The sequence below is a fragment of the Chiloscyllium punctatum genome, chromosome 34 (assembly GCF_047496795.1).
Source record: "Chiloscyllium punctatum isolate Juve2018m chromosome 34, sChiPun1.3, whole genome shotgun sequence".
Classification (NCBI taxonomy): Eukaryota; Metazoa; Chordata; class Chondrichthyes; order Orectolobiformes; family Hemiscylliidae; genus Chiloscyllium; species Chiloscyllium punctatum.
Genome location: NC_092772.1, coordinates 66,726,418 through 66,754,354, shown reverse-complemented (window position 1 = coordinate 66,754,354; position 27,937 = coordinate 66,726,418). Strand labels below are relative to the sequence as shown.

The 27,937-nt window shown below is 49.0% G+C and overlaps 1 long non-coding RNA gene and 1 pseudogene across 1 annotated transcript in view; one reads left to right on the top strand and one right to left on the bottom strand.

The window, feature by feature from the left end:
- Positions 1-2,334: 2,334 nt before the first annotated feature.
- On the bottom strand, positions 2,335-3,464 carry LOC140458918 (cyclic AMP-responsive element-binding protein 1-like; annotated as a pseudogene).
- A 2,906-nt stretch (positions 3,465-6,370) lies between these two features.
- The window catches only part of LOC140458919 (uncharacterized), an 81,158-nt gene continuing 59,591 nt past the window's right edge, over positions 6,371-27,937 (top strand). The window contains exons 1-3 of the long non-coding RNA XR_011953745.1: positions 6,371-6,743; positions 7,201-7,334; positions 9,812-9,934. This is a non-coding gene — a long non-coding RNA (uncharacterized lncRNA). The remainder of the gene's footprint in view (positions 6,744-7,200; positions 7,335-9,811; positions 9,935-27,937) is intronic.

Here is a 27,937-nt window from a genome sequence, read left to right as displayed (position 1 = left end):
AAGTTTCAAATTTGTATTTTCCGATGTGCACCAAATGACTATGAACCCTCTCAACCCATACCAACACCATTTCCCTCCCGCTTGCTGCTGTTTATTTCTATCTTTACCAACGGCTCTCCGTCCACACATCCCGAACCGACCGCGAGGATGATCACGTGGTATAGTCTACTCCCGCCCCTCATTCATCCTGATTGATCGGAGGACCAACTGCCCCGCCAGGTCCTCCAGCGCCGTCCCTGCCTTTCCATTGGTCCGCCTCTGACATCAATCACCTGGGACCCATTGTTGGCTGGAGCATACGGATTGCGTCGTGGCTTTTGTTGCTGGTCATGAGTTACAAGAGTTAAAAATGACACAACAGCATCTCAAAACCACCTGATGAAGAAGCTTCCAAATAATCCTGTTGACCAATAACCTGGTGTTCTGTGAATTTTACTTTTGTCCATCCCAATCCAACACCAACACCTCCAAGTCACGAATGAGGGAGGGATGTATAACAGAAGAACTAGGAACAGGAGAAGGCCTTCCTGCCCTTCGAGCCTGCTCTGCCATTCAATAAGATCATGGCTGATCATTTCGTGGACACAGAACCATTTACCCACGTTCTCACTGTGTCCATTAATTAATTACGTTTTTAAAAATCTAACCTAGCTTTAAAAACATTTACTGAACTAGCATCAACTACTTCCCTGGGCAATGAATTCCATCGAGGTCAAGAAGTTCCTGCTCAATTCAGTCTTAAATTTGCTGCCTCTAATCTTGCGATGATGCTCTCTTGTCCTTGCTTCACCTGCCAGTGGAAACATCTCTCTATTTCTATTTTATCCATTCCATTCATTATTTTATATCTTTCCATTCTTCTGAATTCCAATGAATATAATCCCAATCTACTCAGTCTCTCTTAAGCCAGACCCCTCAACTCTGGGATCAACCTAATTAACCTCCTCTGCACCCTCTCTCGTGCCAGTACATCCTTTCTCAAGTAAGACGACAAAAACTACATGCAGTACTCCAGGGGTGGTCTCACCAGCACTCAAATACAGCTGGAACATAACCTCTGCCTTTAAACACATTCCTTTCAGCAACGAAGGACAAAATTCCATTTGCTTTCTGAACTGATTGTTGTACCTGGTGACCAACCTTCATGCAGAAGGATGCTCAGGTCACTCTGCAGAGCAAATGATGCAACTTTTTAACATTCAAGTGATTTTATTTTTAAATGTTACTACAACCAAAGAGTATAAACTTTATACTTACAAACATTCTATTTAATTTGACAGACCATTACCCACTCACTCAAATGTATCTTTGTTGCTCTGCAAAGTTTCACAGTCCTCCGCTCACTTTGTCCTGCTAATCATCTTGGTGTCACATGCAAACTTTGACACCCTACATGTAGTTCCAACTCCAAATCATCTGTATCAGTTGTAAATAATTGCAGTCCCAACACTGATCCCTGAGGCACACGACGTGTCAATGATTGTCAGCAAGAATAATACTCATTTGTCCCCAACAGTTTGCTTCCTATTAGTTTACCAATCTTCTATCCATGCTAATACTCTACCGCTAACGCCATGCACCCTTATATTGTGCAACAGCCTCTTGCACAGCACCTTGTTGATGGTCTTTTGGAAATCCAGGAACACTACATCCACTGGGTCTCCGTTGTCCACCTTGCTTGAAATGTCTTCATAGAATTCCAAAAGATTGGTCAAGCATGACCTGCCCTTCATGAACCCATACTGCATCTGTACAATGGACAATTTCTATCGAGATTCCCTGTTATTTCTTCCTTGATAATAGACCCAAGCATCTTTCCCACTACAGAGAATAAACTAACTGGTATATAATTCCCCACTTTTTGTCCACCTCCTTTTTAAAACAGTGGTGTCACTTTTGCTGTTTTCCAATCTGCTGGGACTGCCACAGAGTCCAGTGAATTTTAGAAAATTACTGCCAGTGCATTTGCTATTTTTCCTGGCATCTCTTTTCGTACCCTGGGAGGCATTCCATCAAGGTCAGGAGACTTTTCTATCATTAGCTCAATTACCTCCAAACAGTCCAAAACTAGCTGTTCCGTAATAATGATAGTTTCCAAATCCTCACCTACCTTTGTCTCTTTGCTAGTTACCGGAAAGATATTAGCATCCTCCACTGTGATATCCCATAACTAAATGCTTCTCATTTTCCAAAGGACCAACATTTACTTTAGCCATTCTTTTCTCATTATATATATTTATATAAACTTTTGCTCTCTGTCTTTATAGTCTGTGCTAGTTTATTTTTCTCATGTTCTATATTACTTTTCTTTATAGCTCTTTTGTGGCTTTCAGTTGACCTTTACCATTTTCCCAGTTCTAGTTTCATGCTGTTTTTGGCCACTTTGTACACCTTCTCTTTCAAATTTGATTTTCCAGAATAGCAACCCGATTCTCCAAGCATTTCACATACTCTTTCTTCTTGCGACAGCACTCTCGAGCTGCTTCCCTGTTTTTCATGAGGCAGATTTCACATTTATGAGTGGTTTCTTCAGCATTCTGGGACTGGCTTTGCAGGACTGGTGAAGATGCCATAACCATTCCCTGGCCAGCAGTGGAGTTAGGAGTTTTACGGATCTTATAGGTTTGGACATCTTCAGCAGCACCTCGTACAAGCACTTGGCTGCCTGGCACAGAAGGGCTTATGCCCAAAACGTCGATTCTCCTGTTCCTTGGATGCTGCCTGATTCCTGAAGAAGGGCTTATGCCCGAAACGTCGATTCTCCTGTTCCTTGGATGCTACCTGACCTGCTGCGCTTTTCCAGCAACACATTTTCAACAAAGATTTGCTGTCCATCAGGGCTCTGTGCATACTGTACAATGGCTGCTCCAACCTTGGCTGTAGCTGCGTTGGTCATTGTTAGTGTCTGGAGTCCTTGCACTCCATCTGAACCATTGCTGGCCAGCTGAATTGCTCCCCCGCTGTGTGATAGCAATGAATTGTCTGCTGATAGTCTGATAGATGGGTGTCTGCATCGTCATTGTAGTAACAGTTGAGACAGACTCTTCTTCTGATTTTTCCTCATCAATTTCTTGGTACACCAGGGGATCAGAAGAAAGTTTATTCAGGATTTTCCTGAATGAAGGCCGTCTCGATAGAATTTCTCTATGTTTCTGAGAGCCAGTTATGCTATCCACAGATTGCTTGGAGTCCTCACATTCAGATATAGTAGAGATCTGAACAGTCTGAACTGGAGGGGACTGTATGACTGAGGACTGAGCTGCTTGGATAACTCCTTGCACTTGAACAGTCTGCCCATTCGGCAAATGCACTGAAGTTACTGCTGGACATGTCGTTGATTGGATCCCAGGCATGGTTACCTGCGTGGTCATGTTATATATTAATTATCCAGATGAAGGGACTGGGGGCATTCTAGCGAAGTTTGCCAATGATACGAAGTTAGATGGACAGGCAGTTAGTACTGAGGAGAGTGGTCCAGGAAATGGCTGATGAAATTCAACGTGAACAAATGCGAGGTCTTGCACTTTGGAAAAAAGAATACAAGCATGGACTACCTTGTAAACGGTGAGAAAATTCATAAAGCCAAAGTACAAAGGGATCTGGGAGTGCTAGTCGAGGATTCTCTAAAGGTAAACATGCAGGTTGAGTCCATGATTAAGAAAGCGAATGCAATGTTGTCATTTCTCTCAAGAGGGTTGGAATATAAAAGCAGCGATGCGCTACTGAGATTTTACAAAGCTCTGGTTAGGCCCCATTTGGCGTACTGTGTCCAGTTTTGGTCCCCATACCTCAGGAAGGACATACTGGCACTGGAGCGTGTCCAGCGGAGATTCACATGGATGATCCCTGGAATGACAGGTTTAGCATATGAGGATAGGCTGAGGATCCTGGGATTGTATTCATTGGAGTTTAGAAGGTTAAGGGGAGATCTAATAGAAACTTACAAGATAATACATGTTTTGGAAAGGGTGGATGCTAGGAAATTGTTTCCGTTAGGTGAGGAGATTAGGACCGGTGGGCACAGCCTTAGAATTAGAGGGGGTAAATTCAGAAAAGTAATGTGGAGACATTTCTTCAGCCAGAGAGTTGTGGGCCTGTGGAATTCATTGCCACGGAGTGCAGTGGAGGCTGGGACGCTAAATGTCTTCAAGGCAGAGATTGATATATTCTTGATGTCACAAGGAATTAAGGGCTACGGGGAGAATGCGGGTGAGTGGAGTTGAAATGCCCATCAGCCATGATTAAATGGCGGAGTGGACTCAATGGGCCAAATGGCCTTACTTCCACTCCTATGTCTTATGTTCTTAGGGTCTAATTTGATCACTTTCCTTAGATACCCATTGCCGAGTATACCTTTTCATACAGTCCTTCCTTTTCACTGGAATATATCTTTGCTGAGCACTTTGTAAAATGTCTTTGAAAATCTTCCACTGCTCATCAACTTCCCACCATAAAATTTTTGTTTACAGTCTACATTATCCAGATTCTCTCTCATTCAATTGTAGTTCCCAGTGTTCAAGCACAGGACCCAGTTATTAGATTTTATCTTCACACTCTCCATATGTATTCTAATTCAACCATACGGTGATCGCTTCTTCCCAGGGGATCCCTAAGTCTGAAGTCATTAATTATTCCTACCTCATTGCACAGGGCCAGATCTTGGATAGCTTGCTCCCTTGTCAGTTCCATTTCATACTGTTCAAGAAAACTATCATGACACTTAGTGAACTCCTCAAGGCTACCTTGACTGAGCTGGTTTGACCAATCTACATGTAGATTAAAATCACCGACGATAATAGCTGTACCATTTGTACAGGCATTAGTTATTTATTTGTTTATTGCCCATGCCAATGTGATGTAATTATTTGGTGGCCTATACATTGCGCCTATCAGTGACTTTCTTGTTAGAATTTTGACTACATCATTCCTGTTTCTCCTAATGTATGGCAATAACAACTTCTTGCATTGTATGGAACTTTCACAATGGCAAATCTCCTAAGGTGCTTCATGGATGATCAAAACACTGATTAAAGAGAATGTTTTTAAAATACATCTTAAAAGGAAGATAGAGAAGGTTAGGGAGGCTATTCCACAGACTTCTGCCCTTGACAGCTCCAACTGTGGAATGATACAGGTGGGGTGGGTTGGAAAGGGAATGTGCAAAGGGGAAATGGAAAAGTGCAAGCAGTGCATAAAGTCTTAAGGATAGAGGAGGTTCCAGACTGAGTCTGTCATGGAGTTTGAAGCACTGCAACAGGTTCATGCATGTCATGACTATGGTGCTAAAAGAGATTTCTGCTGTCTTAAACAGAGTGACGGATCTTGTATTGTGGGCTGATGAAATGACAGTGATCTCTACCAAACATGTACGAGGTAGAGTCAGGGCAGTAATGAGATGCTGCAGCAGGAGGGGAACAAGTAACTCCATCCAAAACCCTACTCTTTCTCACCCATTTTTAACTCCAAAACCAAATGAGTTCTAGAAAAGCACCTTTATATCCCACCACAACACTTTACCCCACAATCGTGGTATATGTGCACAAGGAGGAGTGGACCAGACTGTATTGGGACCCTGAAACACTTGGTAAAGACTAAAATCATCTGACTATTGAGAGCACCACCACATTGTATGGGTTTTCTATTGTTTTTACTCGGTTCCTGACTTCCCTTATTTTCCCTCATGAACCTGTTCAAAGTTGTTTTTACACACACCTGCACTACCTGTGAATTGAACGCCGGTCTCTCAGTCCAAGATTCGGGATATTTTCCCTGCATCACAAGGCATCGACTCCAACTTCCCTTGTCCCTTAATGTTTCTGTTGCTTAACTGCACCTGAATCACCTCTGCTTTTGGAAGGAAGGGGCGGAACTGAAGGACCGAGCAGCGGCCGGTCCTCCAACCAGAGTGAGTGAGGAGCGGGCCCAATGCATTCTCTGGAGTGAACGCTTCAGGATTGGTCAGAAAGCCAACTGCTTTGCAGGATTGATCAGTGTCACGGCATAGCGGAGCATTAAACACCTCTCATAAACCAATGTGAGGTTTTAAAGAAATAGTTCAGATGTAAATCTGACAATGAACATATTTCCAATCGATTTACACAACTCGACTAACAAACTTATTTTCAAACTCCCAGAACGATTGGTAATTTACATACCTGGCTGGTATGGTTAAGTTGGACCAAACAACCTATTTGCATATTAACCATCTCAATGACTGTAACTCACAGAGCAATTGTTAATGTCGAATATTTCCCCCGTGATTCTGTGTAGATATGAATATTCTCTATGAACTCACTGACAACCTCCGACGCACGCGCAGTTTGGTTTCTATGAAGAGCATGCGCAGTGTCCCATTAACCAGGACACGGCGAGTCATGGAACAGCTTTCTCCGGGTGCGGCTACGATCGGCTTCAGAGCGAGGCGTGTGGGAGACTCACTGGGAGAAAGGAGCGGAGAGAATTCAAAAGACGCGGATATAGGTGAAAAAAATCCGAAAAAGACCCTCCAGACCCGTATAAGGAGATGATGGTCTCTGTCTGGAAAGCGGCCCAGGGTCACGGCCGCCATTTGTTTGAGGGAAAAGGGAGCGCGGGCCTCATTTTGAGAAGGTCAATGAGCAGGAGGGCGGGGCTATCGGGGTCGAGGACAATCGGAGGAAAGACCCACCTGAGATCACTTCACTAAAGACATGAATGCACCCGGTGGATTTTTCTTAACATCAGCAATTGTTTAATACTCTCAGGTTTTTAATTACATCTTTTTTTGAAGCATTTACTTCACATTCAATCATTTGCAATGGTGGGATTTGAACCTGTGTCCAGTGAACATTTGCTGAGTTTCTGGATAAATTGTCTCACAATAATACCACTAGGCCATCACTTCGCCTGCTCAGAGGTTGCGCATCCCAGTGCAACATAAATCAAAACCCTTTCTTCCTGCACAATTGTTTGATCTTGCACTCTGGTGATATCACTTTGTATCTCTCCATGTGGTATCCCTCACTGTGTGAGTCTAATCGCTGCCTCTGTCAATGTACCTCGCTCTTGCAACTACTCCAGATCATGAGCCAACAGAATTCTCCACTCCAGATAGACGATGGAGACTGGGATGTTCCAGATTTCTGTGGGACTCAGTGCCATTTGACATGTGTAGCCCTCACTGCATCAGTCTAATTTCCCATTCTGTTTATCTGTCTGTAGGTACTCAGGAAGGTCCTGATCTGATAGATTTCCCAGCTGCTGGGTGTCTCATCCATCCCTCATTGAAGATGGTTTGTCAGCCAGAGAGACACAGGGCAGGGAGATCTGGAGCCTTCAATAAATCCTGCAGTGGGGTAAGATCACTCACAGTGCACAAAGCAGAGAGCAATGAGAGGGCTCCAAACATCAGTTAACAGGACATGACTTACCTGTAGTGCTGAAGGGGGAGCACAGTATAGACACACCCCAGGTTCAGTCACCGCCTTTGTAAGTTTTGTTGTACATCGGGAGTGTCACAGTTATCAATCCAAGCCTGTGCTGTCTTAGTGAGCATCAGTACAAAAGAGGGGAAAGCAGACCTTCCACGAGAGGGTGGGAATGCTGTCTGGGAATGTTCTGTTCTGTGTTCCCTCTCCCACACTGTATCTATGGCTTGTCTTGTGGATCAGTGTCTTTAATCATTCTAATGCCAAAAACAGTTCCTATCTCTGTACTTTCCTCCCCTCTCACCAATCACTTCACACATTTGAAACCTGCTCCAGTCCAGACTACCATTCATACCTCTCTAACTTACTTCAGTCTCGACAACATGTCTTGTCACGATAGTCCACTCCCCCAATAACCCAAGACATAGGGTCTGTTTCTGTGCTGCATGACTCTTTGGCCGAAGTCATCAATGCTGTCCAGGTTTCCTGAACTGAATGAGTTGCATTTCCCTGCGTTTGGCCCATGGCCCTTCAAACCTTCTCCCCTCCACGTTCCTGCCCAAATGTCTTTTCCATGTTGTAATTGTTCTTGTTTCTCCCATGTGCCCCTGGCAGTCCATTCCGTATATGAACCGTCCTCTGTGGAAAATGTTGCCCCTCAGCTCCCTACGTGAATCTTTGCTCTCGGTCACTCCTCAGGCCTTACCCATTCTGCTGTGGGACACAACCCCTCCCCGGTACAGATTCCCCGCGGGCTTACCTATCCCGCTGTGGGAAACAATACCGCTCCAGTACTGAATCTTTCGGGCCTTACCCTTCTTGAAGTGGGACACAACACCTCCCTGGTACAGACTCCCCTTGGTACATACCCATCCTGCTGTGGGACACAACCCCTCCCCGGTGCAGACTGCCCTTTAGGCCTTAACCATCTTGAAGTGGGACACAATCCCTCACCGGTACAGATGACCCTCGGGCCGAACCCATTCTTCTGTGGGACACAACACCTCCCTGATACAGACTCCCCTTTGGCTTTACCAATCCTGCTGTGGGACTGAACTCCTTACTGGTAAAGTCTAATCTTGAGCCATGCCCATCCTGCTGTTGGACACAACCCCACTTGGGTACAGTTTTCCCTCTGGCCTTACCTATCCTGCTGTGGAACACATTCCATCCCCAGTACAGACTGTCCTCGGGCCTTACCCATCTTGCTGTGGGACCGAACTCCTCCCCGGTACAGTCTACTCTTGAGCCTTACCCATCCTACATTGGGACGCATACTCTCCCCGGTACAGATTACCCTTTGACCTTAACCATCCTGCAGTGGGACATGACCCATCCCCGATACAGACTCCCCTCGGGCGTTCCACATCCTGCTGTGGGACACAACCCCTCCCTGGTGCAGATTCCCCTCGGGCCTTACCCATCCTGCTGTGAGACACAACCCCTCCCTGGTGCAGATTCCCCTCGGGCCTTACCCATCCTGCTGTGAGACACAACCCCTCCCTGGTGCAGATTCCCCTCGGGCCTTACCCATCCTGCTGTGGGACACATCCCCTCCGTGGTACAGACTGTCCTCGGGCCTTACCCATCTTGCTGTGGGACACAACCCCTCCCCGGTACAGTCTACCCTTGAGCCTTACCTGTCCTGCTTTGGATCGCACACCCTCCTCGGTACAGACTCCCCTTGGGCCTCACCCGTCCTGCTGTGAGACACAACCCCTCCCCGGTACAGACTCTCGACTGGCCTTAACCATCCTGCTGTGGGGCACAACCCCTGCCTGGTGCAATCTCCTCTGGGGCCTTACCTATCCTGCTGTGGGACTCAACCACTCCCCACTACAGACTCCCCTTGGGCTTTCCCCATCTTGCTGTGGGACACAACCCCTCATGGTACAGAGACCCCTTGGGCCTTACCCACCCTGCTGTGGGACACAACCCATGCCTGGTGCAATGTCCTCTCGGGCCTTACCTATCCTGCTGTGGGACACAACCACTCCCCAGTACAGACTCCCCTCAGGCCTTGCTGTGGGACAGGTTGACAATTGTATTGAATAGAATCCCTCCAGTGTGGAAACAGGTCCCTGGTCCAGCAACTCCACACCGACCCATGATACATACACTGCTCAAAATAGCTTCAAAATACATAGAAACAGTGATCACTGAATTGGTTAAAAACTCCGCAGTTACATTGGGCAGTTTAAAAGTCTCGCTGTATTGGTGATATGTTCCTTTTCTTCAAACAGGTACCATTTTTATTAAAGCAGCAGATGTTCATGTGAGACTCTCTGTTAAACTAGAATCTGTTCTGTTCTCTGTGTAACAGGCTGTTGTGTGCGATGGACTGTCACTAACAGTGTAATTGACCTGTGAGTCCTTGATCAGGTTTCCTTTGTCTGTAAATCTAGTGATCAGTGAACTACACATCCGCTCTTCTCAGCGAAAACAAAGAATCATTTCTCAACGAGAAAACGGCACATCACAAAGCTATTTCATGGATTTCTGGCACACCCCACCGACCAGTATATCTGGTAAGTCTGTTTCCTGAATAGTTCTGTACTCGATCTGTAACTCTGACAGTATCTGTATTGCTTGTCAGTTGGTGGAGAATTCAGCCTCTTTGTTCTGAGCTGTTGTGATGCAGGCGGTGGCTTCATTCTGGCTCTGCCAAGCTTGTTTTCTCCCTCTGCTGTGATTCTGGGAGATTCCTTTCTGCAGATTAGAATATTCAGTGACTGAACATTGAATGATTTTGACTCTAACAGAGCAGTGGCCTTGTTTTCAGCTAATTATTCACTTTCCATTTCCTGGTTGTGTTGAATGTTACAGAAACAGGCTCTGAGCAATGTTTCCATTCACTTGTGTTGGAGTCACTGACAGCCACATGGTCAGTCAGTTTCAGGCTGATGGATCAGTTTCTCTGTCCTATTAGATGGTGGTCACTTGCTCAGTTTCCGATGGCTCACCTGAGCGTCAGTCCATCAGCTGCTGAAACTCTTCATCCACCATTTGTTCCCTCTCACTATGACTACTCCAATACAGTCCCAGCTTGTCTCCCACATTCACCTCCACATACTCATGATCACCTCGGATTCTACTGTCTGTGTCCTTACAGCAAGTCACGTAGGTCATCCAACTCCATTTCACACTGCTGTACATTACATTCAGTCCAAATGTCATTTCAGAATTCCATTCATTGTGTTTAAAAACATCCCTGATCTTGTCCTGTCCAAACATCCAGGTTCCATCAGGTAGGTGGGTGTCCGCGTGGTTAGGTTGGCGCAACAGCAGGACACTGAGGATCGTACAGGGGATAAAGATGGGGTTGAATGCTGGATATTTAAGGAGAGAGAGCTGGTGTATTGTTGGGAATAACTTCTCAGGGGAGTAGCACAGTGGTAGACAGGCCTATAGCACCAGAACTCAATGGCCTGAGTTATTGGGAGAGGTTGGAAAAGCTGGGACATTTTTCTTCGGGGCACAGGAGACATAAGGGAGATCTTCTCGAAATGTATATGATCATGAGAGGCATGGATAGTGTGAATGCATTCAGTCTTTTTCCCAGGGTTGAAGAATTGAGGACTAGAGGGCATCAGTTTAAGTTTAGAGGGGAAAGAATAAAAGGGAATGTTAGCAGCAACTTTTTTTACACAGATGCTGATTCTCATACGGAATGAGCTGTCAGTGGAAGTGGCTGAGGCAGGTACATTAACAACATTTAAAAGGCATTTGGACAAATACATGGGTAGGAAAGGATTAGAAGGATGTGGGGCATGGGTAGGGAAATGGGGTTGCCATGGATGGACATTATGGTTGCCAGAGATCAGTCTGGCACCGAGGGCCTCTCTCTGTGCTGTAGGACTCTATGACTCTGCTGTAGAACAAGGTCGGGCAAAATCCAAGGGAGCGAAAATAGGAGGAGAGCCGCTAGTTGGGGGCATAGACAGGTGTTACTGTGGCTGCGTCCGAGACTCCAGGATGGGGTGTTGTATCCCTGGTGCCTGGATCAAGGACATCTCTGAGCATTTGCATGAAATTCTGAATTGGGAGAATGGGAGGTCAGAGGTCATGGTGCACATTGCTACCAACGACATGGGTAGAAAGAGGGATGAGATCCTGAGCAGTAAGCACAGGAAGTAGGGGGAACGATTGAAAAGCAGGACCTTGAGGGTAGTAATCACTGCGTTACCACCAGTCCCATGTGCTTGTGAGATTAGGAATTGAAAGATAGCAGAGATGAATGCATGGCTGAAGAGCTGGTACAGGGGGAGTGTTTCAGGATCTTGGAACATTCGAACCTCTTCTGGAGCAGGGGTGACCTGAACTAGAGGGGAACCGATATCCTCACAGGGAGACTCACTCCTGTTACATGTGAGGGTTTAAACTAGAATGGCAAGGGCATGAGAACCACAGCAGCAGGGCAGCACATTGGGGGTGTTGTGGATGAGGAAGGAAGGAAGGAAGGAAGATGTAAAAGAGTCAATCAGAAAGGGAATACAGAGAAATGAACACCATAGTACGAATGGGCTGAAGTGTGTTAATTTCAACACAAGGAGCAACGTAGCTAAGGTAGATAAACTCCGATCCGATATTGTGGCCATTCCAGAAATGTGGTTGGGAGAAGCACAGGCCTGGCTGCTCAACACTTCAGGGTTTCATTGTTTCAGAATGAGCCTGGCCGGGTGACTGACCTTTTAGTGGGAGACCATTTTGGAAACAGTGATCACAACTTAAGTTTTTTTTTAAGGTAGCTACGAATAAGGATACGGACAGGACCCTGAGGGATGTTTCTAAATTATGGGATTGAAAATGATGGCAGTATTAGACAGGAGCTCGGCAGTGTTAACTGGGAGCAGCTGTCATCAGACCATGCCACATTGGGCACATGGAAGTTAGTTAAAGGCTTTCTGATCGGGGTTCATGACCAGCATGTTTCAGGAGGGAGGAGAAACAAGGCTGGCAATGTAAGGGCTCCTTGGATAACGAGGGAGGCTGGGAATTTAGTCAGAAGGGAGAAAAAAACAAGCCTATGCAAATTTTGGGAAGCTAGAATTGGCATGGCATGTGAGAAATGTGTAAAACAAAAGCTCAAAGGAACCCAAACAGGGAATGAGCAGAGCAAGGAGGGGCCCTGCCCTTCGCAAGTAGGGTTAAAGTGAATCCCAAATTGTTCTCGAGATAATTACCCACAAGAGGATATGAACATGGATCGTTACAGTACAGTACAGGCCTTTTGGCCCCTCAGTGTTGCACCGACCTGTGAAAATAATCTGATGCCTATCTAACCGACACCCTTCCAATATTACCCATATGGATGTCCAATGCCCATTTAAATGCCCTTTGCGTCGGCGATTCTACTACTGTTGCAGGCAGGCGTTCCACGTGCCTACTGCTCTCTGAGTGAGAAAGTACCCCTAATATCTGTCCTTAATCTATCCCCCCTCAATTTAAAGCTATGTCCTCTCATGTTAGCCTTCACCATTCGCGGAAAAATTAGCTACCCGATCTAACCCTCTGATTATCTTATACATCTCAATTAAGTCACCTCTCAACCTTCTTCTCTCCAACTAAAATAGCCTCCATTCCCTCAGCCTTTCCTTGTAAGACCTTCCTTTCATACCAGGCCATATCCCAGTAAATCTCCTCTGAACCCTTTCCACAGCTTCCACATAACTAGGAAGAAGGTCAGGCCAGTCAAGTCTAAAGGAAGGAACTTGTGCTTGAAGTCACTGGAAGTGGGCGAGATCCTAAATAATTACTTTGCATCGGCATTCACCCAGGAAAAGGATATAGAGGATACTGAGATTTGTGTGGAGCAGGCTAATGTGCTTGGGCAATTTTGAGGTCGAGAAAAAAGCGTTGGATTTCTTGAAGAGCATTAACGTGGATTAATCCCGAGGGCCAGATGGTAACTACCCCAGGTTATTGAGAGAGGCAAGACAGGAGGTTTTTGGGGCCCTGGCCAAGATTTTTGAGTCCTCGCTAGCCACTGGAAAGGTCGTCGAGGACTGGTGTTCCTCTCTTCAAGAAGGGAAATAGGGACAATCCAGGAAATTATAGCCCGGTGAGTCTCATCTCAGTGGTTGGGAAGCTTTGGACAGAATTCTTATGGATAGGATTTATGCGCATTTGGGAAAGAATGGCCTAATTGGGGACAGTCAGCGCAGCGTCATGAGATGCACAGGGTTAACGGTCAAAATGTTCTACCCAGAGCTGAAATATCTTTACTATGGAACATGCATTTAAGGTGAAAGAGGGAGAGCTCAAAGGAGATGTGAGGGCTAATATGTTTTCCTCAGAGAGTGGTAGGAATCTGGAACATGCTGCCAGGGATGGTATAGGAGGCAGATATGAGAGGGGTGTTGAAGGGGTTTTTGGGTAAGCATGTGGATATGCAAGGATGTGGAACAAAGATAGGCAGAAAGGATGAGTTTAATTTGGTGTCACATTCAGCACAACATTATGGGCTGAAGGGCCCGTTCCTGTGCTGTACTTTGTTGTGTTTCTTTTGTTACAACATGACGGTGAACCCCTCTGTTAATTAAACCAAACACCCAGAAAAGTTCACCTCACCACGTAATCTGTTAAAGTCTGAGTGACAGAAAACTCACAAATTCCACTATTTAAAGAAAATAGCATCAAATTATTTTTAACTTGAAAAGTGAATATTAAACAACTAATCATAAATCTAAGCTCCCTTTTTCTCTTCACTGTTTATTATCTGCCTCCAGCTATATAACAATATGTTATTTCAATAAGACACTTATTAAAATTACATCAACTTAATTTCAAAACTACATAGCGGCTCTTGTCTTTTGTGTCTTTCTTCGTCTGTCTGAGGATCTCCCTGGGCCGTTGTCTTCTTTTATTCTGAGTATGTTTCATATGAAAATGTACCCTTTGATTGAGAGACTTTCCTAATTTCTTGGCGAGCAAGATGTTAACTCTCCCAGACAGCAGTTACTCTCTGACAAATTTTTAAAATGTCTGCATTTTATTTGCCCCCAACAGATCATCTCATTGGCTTGATGCTGGCAAAACAATAAATACAAATTCGATTGGGTTTTGGAATCTTGGGGTATAATTTAAACTGATAGATTAAATTTGAATTATTGTCAAAACAGCAACCAACTCAGGTCTATATTTCACAGTCAAATGTTACATTTGTTTGCTTTCCCAGTGCACTCTGGGATTGCTGGCCAGTCATATACGGTACACAGGTAGTTATAAGCTCTCAGTTCAGAAGAGTGTTCTCTCCCTCTTAAAGATACAGTACACACCTTCAACTTTATAACACTTTGAGCATTATCTTATCAGCAAGTTCATTTATTAAAGTGACAAGCAGCAGATTGTTTACATGACGTTTTTGGCTTCACATTTCAATTTCAACATAGAACAATGGCTTGTGTTTGTGAGAAGATCATGTTGCTGTGTGCAACAGACTATCACTAATAAGATTATGCTCCCGATAACACAGATTTCCTTTGTCTGTAAATTCTGCATGAAGTGATTTGAACACCTGGAAAGGGATTTGGTTTTCCAATGTGATTTCCATCAATGCACTTATTGGAACCTCAGGCAGACAGACGGACACAGATGGTTGCAAATTTGTTTTCCTCACTGAAGGAAGCACACATTGCCATCAGAGTGTTTGTAACAGAGGGGCACCGGCTTATTCCTGGTTCTGGAGATTGTTGACTAAGTGGGTGAGATTCAGAGATCCTGTACTGCATGTGATAAGAGGTGTTTTCATTGAACTGGACATTATGACCAAAGAGATTGGCAGGATTGATGTTGGCAGCTGTCTCTGCTGATAGGAATCTAGAACAATGGGTCACAGTCTCCGAAATGGAGAGCAGCCTGAGTGACTGAGATAAGGAGAAATGACTTCACTCAAACACCCGGGAATCTGTGATCATTTCCACTTCAAGAACGGAATCACTGACTACATTCCAGAGAATAATTTGCAATGTTTGCAATACAAAGTGGATCAAAAGATGTTGCAGAAACTGGGTGAGTTCTGAAAAGTTAACGATGATGCTACTAAAATGAACACAAATGCTGTGGCTGCTGAAAATTTGAAACAGACTGGCAGGTAATGTAGAGAGAGAGAAGCAGAGTTAATGTTTTCCATTTGATAAGATTAGATTATTTACAGTATGGAAACAGGCCCTTCGTCCCAACAAGTCCACACTGACCCATCGAAGCGCAACCCACCCAGACCCATTCTCCTACATCTAACACGACAGCTAATTCAGCATGGCCAATTCAGCTAACCTGCACATCTTTGTGACTGTGGGAAGAAACCTGAGCACCTGGAGGAAACCCATGCAGACACAGGGAGAATGTGCAAACTCCACCCAGTCAGTCGCCTGAGGCGGGAAATGAACCCAGGTCTCTGGCACTGTGAGGCAGCAGTGCTAACCACTGTGCCACCGTGCTGCCTACAAACTTTTAATCAGAACAAAAAATGTTATTAAGCTGCAGTCAGGCTCCTGGGGCTTAATGGTATCGTCTGTCTGTGTTGCTAAAGGTTTTTTTGGGAGAAACAATCCTCTCATTTGCTTGACTGTGGCGCTGTGATTGTGCTATTGAAACAGCAAGGACTATTTTTCTATGTCTCATTGATGTCTGGGTGTAAATTAGGGTCCATTGTTCATCGCTGACTCTGGAGGTAGTTCTGATACGTGGGAATATTCAATTTAAAATGTTGATCTTGCAAAACAGGAATATTTTCTCCCAGACAGGGAATCAGACGTCCATTACTGATCCTCACTGACCATGACAGGACTCAAACCGAGAGATTTATTTTTGTGACTGACACAGTCAGATGTGGTATACACTAGCTCACACAGTCCTGTCCTTCCACACACCCCAGTTTCTGGACTCTGAATCAGAGGATCTCGATGGAGAAACACTTCCAGCCATTGGGACAATTCAGGACATACCCACTATACACATTCTCCCTCAGGCTGGATCCCTGAAAGGTGGTCTGTCAGGATCATAATGGATATTTCTTTAATATTTGCTCAGTGAATTCCCAGAACAGAGAGATTGATTGGAGGCCCAGATTGTCAGCTTGAAGAGTAGTCACTGCTTTGATGTAGGGAATGGAAGGGTATCATTTGGATTGTTCATTTCACCCATTTGTAGAGGAGGCTATAGCTTTCATTTGTGAGTGGGAGCTTGAGAGAAGCTGATTGGTTGTGGGGATGTTTACACAAACTTTCAGGAACGGATTAATACACCAGAGGAATGTGTCAGTGTTTCCAGGGGGATCCGAGGTGGGGGGGGAAAATGTGTCAATGTGTACAGGGGGCTCTCAGGGGCTGGGTGGGATGTACATCAATTTACAGAGGGCTCCTGTCCCCCCACCCACTCCCAACCGCGTCCAACGCTGCTCCCATCAACCACGTCTGACACCATCCCCCCAACCCCGCCCCCACAACGCCGTACCCCCAACCCCGTGCAACGACGTCCCCGCCCAACCCCGTGTAACGCCATTCGCCACAACCCCGTTCCCCCAACTCCGTACCCGCCTAAACCCGTTTCCCCCCCCAACCCCGTGCAACACTCCCCCCAACCCCGTTCCCCCAACACCGTGCAACGCCAGTCCCCCAACCCTGTGCAAACCCATTCCCCCCAACCCCGTACCAGTCCAACCCCGTGCAACGCCGTTCCTGCCCAAACCCATTCCCACAACCCCGTGCAACCCCACTCAACCCCGTCCCCAACCCTGTGCAATGCCCCTCCCCCAACTGTGTTCCCTCAACCTCGTGCAACGCCGTCCCCCAACCCGTGCAACCCCGTCCCCAACCCAAACCTGTTTCCCCTCAACCCCGTCCCCCCAACCCCGTGCAACACCGTTCCCCCTAACCCAGAGTAAAGCTGTCCCCCCAACCGTGTCCCCCCACCCAGTGCAATGCCGTTCCCTCCCCAAACCAGTCCCACGCCATTTTCCCCCAACCCCGTGCAACACCGTTCCCTCCCAAAACCGTTCCCCAAACCCATTCAACACCGTCCCCCCAACCCCGAGCAACGCCGTTCCTCCCCACCCCATGTAGCACCGTCCCCCCAACCCCGTGCAACGCGATTCCTCCAACCCCGTGCAACGCGGGTTCCCCCCCAACCCCGTGCAACGCGGGTTCCCCCCCAACCCCGTGCAACGCGGGTTCCCCCCCAACCCCGTGCAACGCGGTTCCCCCCCAACCCCGTGCAACGCCATTCGTGTGTGTGAGAGAATCCCAGAGTGTGTGTGTGTGTGTGTGTGTGTTTCCCAGAGTGTGTGAGAGAGAGCCAATCCCAGAGTGTGTGTGAGTGGGACGGAATTCCAGAGTATGCGTGCGAGTTTCCCAGAGCGTGTGTTGAGAGAGGGAATCCCAGCGCGTGTGTCAGACTTGGAATCCCAGAGAGTCCCAGAGTGTGTGAGAGAGAGTGAATACCAGAGTATGAATGAGAGAATCCCAAAGTATGCGTGCGAGTTTCCCAGAGTGTGTATGTGAGAGGGAATGCCAGAGTGAGTGTTGAGAGAGGGAATCCCAGAGTGTGTGCGGGTTTCCACTAGTGTGTGAGAGAGATGGAGTCCCAGAGAGTCCCAGAGTGTGTGTGTGAGAGAACCCCAGAGTGTGTGTGAGAGTCGAATCCCAGAGTGTGTGCGAGTTGCACAGAGTGTTTATGAGAGAGAGAATCCCAGAGTGTGTGTGAGAGAGGGCATCCCAGAGAGTCCCAGAGTGTGTGTGTGTGAGAGAATCCCAGAGTGTGTGTGTGTGAGAGAATCCCAGAGAGTTCCAGAGTGTGTGTGAGAGATGGAATCCACGAGTATGTGTGTGAGAGGGAGGCCCAGGGTGTGTGTGTGTGTGTGTGAGAGAGGGAGTCCCAGAGAGTGTGTGATAGAGGGAATCCAAGAGTGTATGAATCCGAGGGAGAGAGAAAATCTGAGGGAGTCCCAGCGCGCGTGAGAGCGTGGGAGTCCCAGCGCGCCCCAGTGTGTAAGAGAGAGAGCCAATCCCAGCACGCCCCAGAGTATGTGAGAGGGAGAGCCAATCCCAGCGCGCCCCAGAGTATGTGAGAGGGAGAGCCAATCCCAGTGAGCCCCAGAGTATGTGAGAGGGAGAGCCAATCCCAGCGAGCCCCAGAGTATGTGAGAGGGAGTCCCCGAGTGTGTGGGAGAGAAGGAATCCCAGAGAGTCCCAGAGTGTGTATCAGAGAATCCCAGAGTGTGTGTGAGAGAGGAAATCCCAGAGTGTGTGTGAGAGAATCCCAGAGTGTGCGTGAGAGAGGGCATCCCAGAGAATCCCAGAGTGTGTTTGTGTGCGAGAATCTGAGTGTGTGTGTGTGTGTGAGAGGGAATCCCAGAGAGTCACCGAGAGTGTGTGATAGAGGGAATCCAAGAGTGTGTGTGAGAGAGAGAGAATCCGAGAGAGTCCCAGAGTGTGTGAGAGAGAGGGAATCCCAGATGTGTGTGTGTGAGTGGGAATCCCAGCGTGTGTGTGTGTGTGTGAGTGGGAATCCCAGCGTGTGTGTGTGTGTGAGTGGGAATCCCAGCGTGTGTGTGTGTGTGTGAGTGGGAATCCCAGTGTGTGTGTGAGTGGCAATCCCAGGGTGTGTGTGTGTGTGTGTGTGTGTGTGTGTGAGTGGGAATCCCAGCGTGTGTGTGAGTGGGAATCCCAGCGTGTGTGTGTGTGTGTGTGTGAGAGAGAGTGGGAATCCCAGCGTGTGTGTGTGAGTGCGAATCCCAGTGTGTGTGTGTGTGAGAGTGGGAATCCCAGCATGTGCGTGTGTGTGTGTGTGAGTGGGAATCCCAGCGTGTGTGTGTGTGTGAGTGGGAATCCCAGTGTGTGTGTGAGTGGGAATCCCAGTGTGTGTGTGAGTGGGAATCCCAGTGTGTGTGTGTGAGTGGGAATCCCAGTGTGTGTGTGAGTGGGAATCCCAGGGTGTGTGTGTGTGTGTGTGTGTGTGAGTGGGAATCCCAGTGTGTGTGAGTGGGAATCCCAGTGTGTGTGAGTGGGAATCCCAGTGTGTGTGTGTGTGTGTGTGTGTGTGTGTGTGAGAGAGTGGGAATCCCAGTGTGTGTGTGTGTGTGAGAGTGGGAATCCCAGTGTGTGTGTGTGTGAGAGAGTGGGAATCCCAGCGTGTGTGTGTGTGTGTGTGTGTGTGTGTGTGAGAGTGGGAATCCCAGCGTGTGTGTGTGTGAGAGTGGGAATCCCAGTGTGTGTGTGAGTGGGAATCCCAGGGTGTGTGAGTGGGAATCCCAGTGTGTGTGAGTGGGAATCCCAGCGTGTGTGTGTGTGTGTGAGAGTGGGAATCCCAGTGTGTGTGTGTGAGAGTGGGAATCCCAGCGTGTGTTTGTGTGTGTGTGTGTGTGTGAGTGGGAATCCCAGCGTGTGTGTGTGTGTGAGTGGGAATCCCAGTGTGTGTGTGTGTGTGTGTGTGAGTGGGAATCCCAGCGTGTGTGTGTGTGAGTGGGAATCCCAGCGTGTGTGTATGTGTGTGAGTGGGAATCCCAGTGTGTGTGTGTGTGTGTGTGTGAGTGGGAATCCCAGCGTGTGTGTATGTGTGTGAGTGGGAATCCCAGCGTGTGTGTGTGTGTGTGTGTGTGTGTGTGTGTGTGAGAGTGGGAATCCCAGCGTGTGTGTGTGTGTGTGTGTGTGTGTGTGTGAGAGAGTGGGAATCCCAGCGTGTGTGTGTGTGGGAATCCCAGTGTGTGTGTGAGTGGGAATCCCAGCGTGTGTGTATGTGTGAGTGGGAATCCCAGCGTGTGTGTGTGTGAGTGGGAATCCCAGCGTGTCCCAGAGTGTAAGAGAGAGAGCCAATCCCAGAGTTTGTGATAGAGGGAATCCCAGTGTGTGTGTGTGTGTGTTTCCCAGAGTGTGTGTGACAGAGGGAATCCCAGATGTTGTGAGAGGGGGAATCCTAGAGAGTCCCAGCGAGTGTGTGAGAGAGGCAATCTCAGCGAGTGTGTGAGAGAGGGAATCCCAGAGAGTGTGTGAGAGAGAGAGGGAATCCCAGAGAGTCCCAGAATGTGTGTGTGAGCGGGTCCCAGAGTGTGTGAGAGAGAGGGAATCCCAGAGTATGAATGAGAGAATCCCAAAGTATGCATGCAAGTTTCCCAGAGTGTGTGTTAGAGAGGGAATCCCAGAGAGTCCCAGAGTGTGTATGAGAGAATCCCAGAGTGTGTGTGAGACTTTGCCGAGTGTGTGTAAGAGATGGAATCCCAGAGTGTGTGAGAAAGATGTAATCCCAGAGTGTGTGTGAGAGAGGAAACCCCAGAGTGTGTGTGAGAGTGGGAATCCCAGAGAGTCCCAGAGTGTGTGTGAGAGTGGGAATCCCAGAGAGTCCCAGAGTGTGTGTGAGAGAGGGAATCCCAGAGTGTGTAAGGAAATCCCACAGTGAGTAAGAGAGAGTCCCAGAGTAAGTGAGAGAGTCCCAGAAGCCTATGGTGTTTAAGGGAATCCCAAATGTAAGAGAGATTCCCTGAGTGTGCCAGAGTATGCGAGAGAATTCCAGTGTGTGTAAGAGAATCACAGTGTCCCAGAGTGTGTCTGTGAGTGTCCCAGATTGTGTGTGAGAGAGAGAGGGGATCCCAGAGGGTCCCAGAGTGTGTGTGAGAGTGGGAATCCCAGAGGGTGTCTGAGAGAGGGAATCCCAGATTGTGTGTGAGAGAGGGAATTCCAGCGAGTCCCTGTGTGTGAGAGGGAATCCCAGAGTATGTGTGAGAGTGTCCCAGAGTGGGAATCCCAGAGTGTGTGAGAGAGAGGGAATCCCAGAGTGTGTGTGTGAGAGGGAATTCCAGAGAGTTCCAGGTTGTGCGTGAGAGAGAGGGTATCCCAGAGTGTGTGTGATTGAGGGAATCCAAGAGTGTGTGTGAGACAGAGAGAGAATCCGAGAGAGTGGGAATCCCAGAGTGTGTGAGAGAGGAAACCCCAGAGTGTGTGTGTGAGAGTGGGAATCCCAGAGTGTGTGTGTGAGAGAGGGCATCCCAGAGTGTGTGTGAGGGAGGGCATCCCAGAGTGTGTGTGTGAGAGAGGGCATCCCAGAGAGCCCCAGAGTGTGTGTGAGAGAGGGCATCCCAGAGTGTGTGTGTGAGAGAGGGCATCCCAGAGTGTGTGTGACAGAGGGCACCCCAGAGTGTGTGTGTGAGAGAGGGCATCCCAGAGAGCCCCAGAGTGTGTGTGAGAGAGGGCACCCCAGAGTGTGTGTGTGAGAGAGGGCATTCCAGAGAGCCCCAGAGTGTGTGAGAGGGAGGGAATCCCAGAGTGTGTGTGTGAGAGCGAATCCCAGAGAGCCCCAGAGTGTGTGTGAGAGAGGGCACCCCAGAGTGTGTGTGTGAGAGAGGGAATCCCAGAGTGTGTGTGAGGGAGGGCATCCCAGAGTGTGTGTGAGGGAGGGCATCCCAGAGTGTGTGTGAGAGAGGGCACCCCAGAGAGCCCGAGAGTGTGTGTGTGAGAGCGAATCCCAGAGAGCCCCAGAGTGTGTGTGAGAGAGGGCATCCCAGAGTGTGTGTGAGAGAGGGCATCCCAGAGAGCCCGAGAGTGTGTGTGAGGGAGGGCATCCCAGAGTGTGTGTGTGAGGGAGGGCATCCCAGAGTGTGTGTGTGTGTGTGTGTGAGGGAGGGCATCCCAGAGTGTGTGTGTGTGTGTGTGAGGGAGGGCATCCCAGTGTGTGTGTGTGTGTGTGAGGGAGGGCATCCCAGAGTGTGTGTGTGTGTGTGAGGGAGGGCATCCCAGAGTGTGTGTGTGTGTGTGAGGGAGGGCATCCCAGAGTGTGTGTGTGTGTGTGAGGGAGGGCATCCCAGAGTGTGTGTGTGTGTGAGGGAGGGCATCCCAGAGTGTGTGTGTGTGTGAGGGAGGGCATCCCAGAGTGTGTGTGTGTGTGAGGGAGGGCATCCCAGAGTGTGTGTGTGTGTGAGGGAGGGCATCCCAGAGTGTGTGTGTGTGTGAGGGAGGGCATCCCAGAGTGTGTGTGTGTGTGAGGGAGGGCATCCCAGAGTGTGTGTGTGTGTGAGGGAGGGCATCCCAGAGTGTGTGTGTGTGTGAGGGAGGGCATCCCAGAGTGTGTGTGTGTGTGAGGGAGGGCATCCCAGAGTGTGTGTGTGTGTGAGGGAGGGCATCCCAGAGTGTGTGTGTGTGTGAGGGAGGGCATCCCAGAGTGTGTGTGTGTGTGAGGGAGGGCATCCCAGAGTGTGTGTGTGTGTGTGTGTGAGGGAGGGCATCCCAGAGTGTGTGTGTGTGTGAGGGAGGGCATCCCAGAGAGCCCCAGAGTGTGTGTGAGGGAGGGCATCCCAGAGAGCCCCAGAGTGTGTGTGAGGGAGGGCATCCCAGAGAGCCCCAGAGTGTGTGTGAGGGCGGGCACCCCAGGGAGTGTGTGTGTGAGGGCGGGCACCCCAGGGAGTGTGTGTGTGAGGGCGGGCACCCCAGGGAGTGTGTGTGTGAGGGCGGGCACCCCAGGGAGTGTGTTGTGATAGAAGGAATCCCCGAGTGTATGTGAGAGGGAATCCCAGAGAGTCCCCGAGAGTGTGTGCTAGAGGGAATCCAAGAGTGTGTGTGAGCGAGAGAGGATCCGAGAGAGTCCCAGATTGTGTGAGAGAGTGGGAATTCCAGTGTGTGTGCGAGTTTCCCAGAGTGTGTGTGAGAGAGGGAATCCCTGAGTGTGTGTGTGAGAGAATCCCAAAGTGTGTGAGATAGGGAATCCCATAGTATGTGAGAGAGACGGAATCCCAAAGTGTGTGTGAGAGAGGGAATCCCAAAGAGACCCAGATTGTGTTTGAGAGAATCCCAGACTGTGTGAGAGAGAGGGAATGCCAGAGTGTGTGCGTGAGCGAATCCCAGAGTATGAATGAGAGAATCCCAAGGTGTGTGTGTGAGTTTTCCAGAGTGTGTATGTGAGAGGGAATGCCAGAGTGAGTGTTGAGAGAGGGAATGCCAGAGTGAGTGTTGAGAGAGGGAATGCCAGAGAATGTGTGAGAGAGAGGGAATCCCAGAGAGTGTGAGAGAGAGAGGGAATCCCAGAGAGTGTGTGAGAGAGAGGGAATCCCAGAGTGCATGTGTGATAGTGAATCCCAGAGCGTGTGAGAGAGGGCAAATCCCAGAGCGTGTGAGAGAGAGGGAATCCCAGAGAGTCCCAGAGTGTGGGTAAGAGTGGAAATCCCAGAGTGTTTGAGGGAATTCCCAGAGTGTGTGAGAGAAACCCAGGGTGTTTGGACGAGGGTCCTAGCATCCCAGATTGTGTAAGGGAATCCCAGAGAGTCCCAGAATGTGAGAGAGGGAATTCCAGAGTGTGTGTGTGTGTGTGTGTGTGTGTGTGAGAGAGAGAGAGAATCCCAGAGTGTGTGTGTGGGTTTCCCAGAGTGTGTTTGAGAAAGGGGATCCCAGAGTGTGTGTGAGCTGAAGGGAATCTCAGAGTCCCTGAGTGTGTGTGAGAGTGGGAATCCCAAAGTGTGAGAGAAAGTTAGAATCCCTGAGTGTGTGTGAGAGAGTGGAAATCCCAGAGTGTGTGAGAGCGGGAATCCCAGAGTGTGAGAGAGAATCCCAGAGCGTGTAAGGGAATCCCACAGTGAGTAAGAGAGAGTCCCAGAGTAAGTGAGAGAGTCCCAGAAGCCTATGGTGTGTAAGGGAATCCCAAATGTAAGAGAGATTCCCTGAGTGTGCCAGAGTGTGCGAGAGAATTCCAGTGTGTGTAAGAGAATCACAGTGTCCCAGAGTGTGTCTTTGAGTGTCCCAGATTGTGTGTGAGAGAGAGAGGGGATCCCAGAGGGTCCCAGAGTGTGTGTGAGAGTGGGATTCCCAGAGGGTGTCTGAGAGAGGTAATCCCAGATTGTGCGTGAGAGAGGGAATTCCAGCGAGTCCCTGTGTGTGAGAGGGAATCCCAGAGTATGTGAGAGTGTCCCAGAGTGGGAATCCCAGAGTGTGTGAGAGAGAGGGAATTCCAGAGAGTTCCAGGTTGTGTGTGTGAGTTTTCCAGAGTATGTGTGAGAGAGGGAATCCCAGAGAGTCCCAGAGTGTGTGTGTGAGCGAATCCCAGACTCTGTGAGTGCCGGAATCCCAGAGTGTGTATGCGAGTTTCACATAGTGTGTGTGAGAGAGACTGAATCCCAGACAGTGTGTGAGAGAGGGAATCCCAGAGTGTTTGTGAGAGAGGTAGTCCCAGGGTGTGTGGGAGAGAGGGCATCCCACAGAATCCAGGAGTGTGTTTGTGTGTGAGAGAATCCCAGAATGTGTGTGTGAGAGAATCCCAGAATGTGTGTGTGAGAGGCAATCCCAGAGACCCCCAGAGTGTGTGTGAGAGAGGGAATCCCAGAGAGTGTGTGAGAGAGGGAATCCCAGAGAGTGTGTGAGAGAGGGATTCCCAGAGGGTGTGTGTGAGAGAGGGAATCCCAGAGCGTGTGAGAGAAAGGGAATCCCAGAGTATGAATGAGAGAATCCCAAAGTATGCGTGTGAGTTTCCCAGAGTGTGTATGTGAGAGGGAATTCCAGAGAGTCCCCGAGAGTGTGTGATAGAGGGACTCCAAGGGTGTGTGTAAGCGAGAGAGAATCCGGGAGAGTCCCAGATTGTGTGAGAGAGTGGGAATTCCAGTGTGTGTGCGAGTTTCCCAGAGTGTGTGTGAGAGAGGGAATCCCTGAGTGTGTGAGAGAGACGGAATCCCAGAGTGCGTGTGAGAGAGGGAATCCCAGAGAGTCCCAGAGTGTGTATGAGAGAATACCAGCATGTGTGTGAGAGTGGGAATCCCAGAATGTGTGTGAGAGAGCAGAAATCCCAAATTGTGTGTGAGAGGGAATCCCAGACTGTGTGTGAGAGTCGGAATCCCAAAGTGTGTATGAGAGGGGGAATCCCAGAGTATGAATGGGAGAATCCCAAGGCGTGTGTGCGAGTTTCCCAGAGTGTGTATGTGAGAGGGAATGCCAGAGTGAGTGTGAGAGAGAGGGAATCCCTGGGTGTGCGTGAGAGAGGGAATCCCCGGGTGTGCGTGAGAGAGGGAATCCCCGGGTGTGCGTGAGAGGGGGCATCCCCGAGTGAGCGTGAGAGGGGGCATCCCCGAGTGTGCGTGAGATTATTCCAGAGTGTGTGAGAGAGGGGGAATCCCAGAGTGTGTGAGAGAGAGAGAGAATCCAAGAGAGTCCGAGTGTGTGTGAGAGAGGGAATCCCAGAGTGTGTGTGAGAGAGGGAATCCCAGAGTGTGTGTGAGAGAGGGAATCCCAGAGTGTGTGTGAGATGGCAAATCCCAGAGTGTGTGTGAGAGAGGGAACCCCAAAGTGTGTGTGAGAGAGAGGGAGTCCCAGAGTGTGGGTAAGAGTGGCAATCCCAGAAGGTTTGAGGGAATTCCCAGAGTGTGTGAGAGAAACCCAGGGTGTGTGGGCGAGGGTCCTAGCATCCCAGATTGTGTAAGGGAATGCCAGAGAGTCCCAGAATGTGAGAGAGGGAATTCCAGTGTGTGTGTGTGTGAGAGAAAGAATCCCAGAGTGTGTGTGTGGGTTTCCCAGAGTGTGTTTGAGAGAGGGGATCCCAGAGAGTGTGTGAGCTGAAGGGAATCTCAGAGTCCCTGAGTGTGTGTGAGAGTGGGAATCCCAAAGTGAGAGAGAAAGTTAGAATCCCAGAGTGTGTGTGTGAGTTTCCCAGTGTGTTTGTGAGAGAGGGCATCCACAGAGTGTGTGTGTGAGAGGGCATCCCAGAATGTGTGTGAGAGAGGGAATCCCAGAGTGTGTGTCAGAGTGGAAATCCCAGTGTGTGTGAGAGCGGGAATCCCAGAGTGTGTAAGGAAATCCCACAGTGAGTAAGAGAGAGTCCCAGAGTAAGTGAGAGAGTCCCAGAAGCCTATGGTGTGTAAGGGTTTCCCAAATGTAAGAGAGATTCCCTGAGTGTGCCAGAGTTTGCGAGAGAATTCCAGTGTGTGTAAGAGAATCACAGTGTCCCAGAGTGTGTCTGTGAGAGTCCCAGAGTGTGTGTGAGAGAGTCAATCCCAGAGTGTGTGAGAGAAAAGGAATCCCAGATAGTCCCAGAGTGTGTGTGTAGGGAATCCCAGACATCCCAGAGTGTGTGTGAGAGAGGGAGTCCCAGATAGTCCCAGAGTGTGTGTGAGAGAGGGAATCCCAGAGTGTGTGTGAGAGAGGGAGTCCCAGAGTGTGTGTGAGAGAGGGAATCCCAGAGTGTGTGTGTGAGAGAGGGAATCCCAGATAGTCCCAGAGTGTGTGTGAGAGAGGGAGTCCCAGAGTGTGTGTGAGAGAGGGAGTCCCAGAGTGTGTGTGAGAGAGGGAATCCCAGACAGTCCCAGAGTGTGTGTGTGTGAGAGGGAATCTCAGAGAGTCCGTGCGTGAGTGTGAGAGTATCCCAGAGAGTCCGTGCGTGAGTGTGAGAGTATCCCAGAGTGAATGTGTTTGTTTCCCAGAGTGTGTGTGAGAGAGGGAATTGCAGAGTGCGTTTGAGTGAGGGAATCCCAGAGTGTGTGGGAGAGAAGGAATCCCAGAGTGCGTTTGAGTGAGGGAATCCCAGAGTGTGTGGGAGAGAAGGTGTCCCAGAGTGCGTGTGTGAGAGAATCCCAAAGTGTGTGAGAGAGGGAATCCCAGAGTATGAATTAGAGAATCCCAAAGTTTGTGTGCGAGTTTCCCAGAGTGTGTATGTGAGAGGGGATGCCAGAGTGAGTGTTGAAAGAGGGAATCCCAGAATGTGTGTGTGTGAGAGAGGGAATCCCAGAGTGTGTGAGTGAGAGAGAGAATCCCAGAGAGTCCCAGTGTGTGTGTGTGTGTGTGTGAGAGGGAATCCTAGAGTGCGTGAGAGAGAGCCAATCCTAGAGTGTGTGTGAGAGAGGGCATCCCTGAGAGTCCCAGAGTGTGTGGGATAGAGGGAGTCCCAGAGTGGGAATCGCAGAGTGTGTGTTTGTGAGGGAATCCCAGATTGTGTGTGTTTGTGAGAATCCCAGACTGTGTTTGATAGTGAATCCCAGAGTGTGTGTGAGGGAGGGAATCCCAGAGAGTCCGAGCGTGTGTGTGAGAGAATCCCAGAGTGTGTGTGTGAGTTTCCCTGATTGTGAGAGGGGCGAGCCCCAGAGTGTGTAAGAGAGGGAATCCCAGAGTGTGTGAGAGAGACGGAATCCCCAAGAGTCCCAGAGTGCGTGTGAGAGAGGGAATCCCAGGGTGCGTGTGAGAGAGGGAATCCCAGGGTGCGTGTGAGAGAGGGAATCCCAGGGTGCGTGTGAGAGAGAGCCAATCCCACAGTGTCTGTGAGAGAGGGCATCCCTGAGAGTACCATAGTGTGTGAGAGAGAATCCCAGAGTGTGTGTGTGTGTTTCCCAGCGTGTGTGAGAGAGAGGGTGTCCCCGAGTGTGGGGGAGAGAAGGAATCCCAGAGTGTGTGTGTGAGAGAGGGAATCCCAGAGTGTGAGAGAGTGGGAATCCCAGAGAGTCCCAGAGTGTGTGTGTGTGTGTGTGTGTGAGAGAGGGAATCCCAGAGAGTGTGTGAGAGAGGGAATCCCAGAGAGTGTGTGAGAGAGGGCATCCGTGAGAGTCCCAGAGTGTGTGTGTGTGTTTCCCAGAGTGTGTGAGAGAG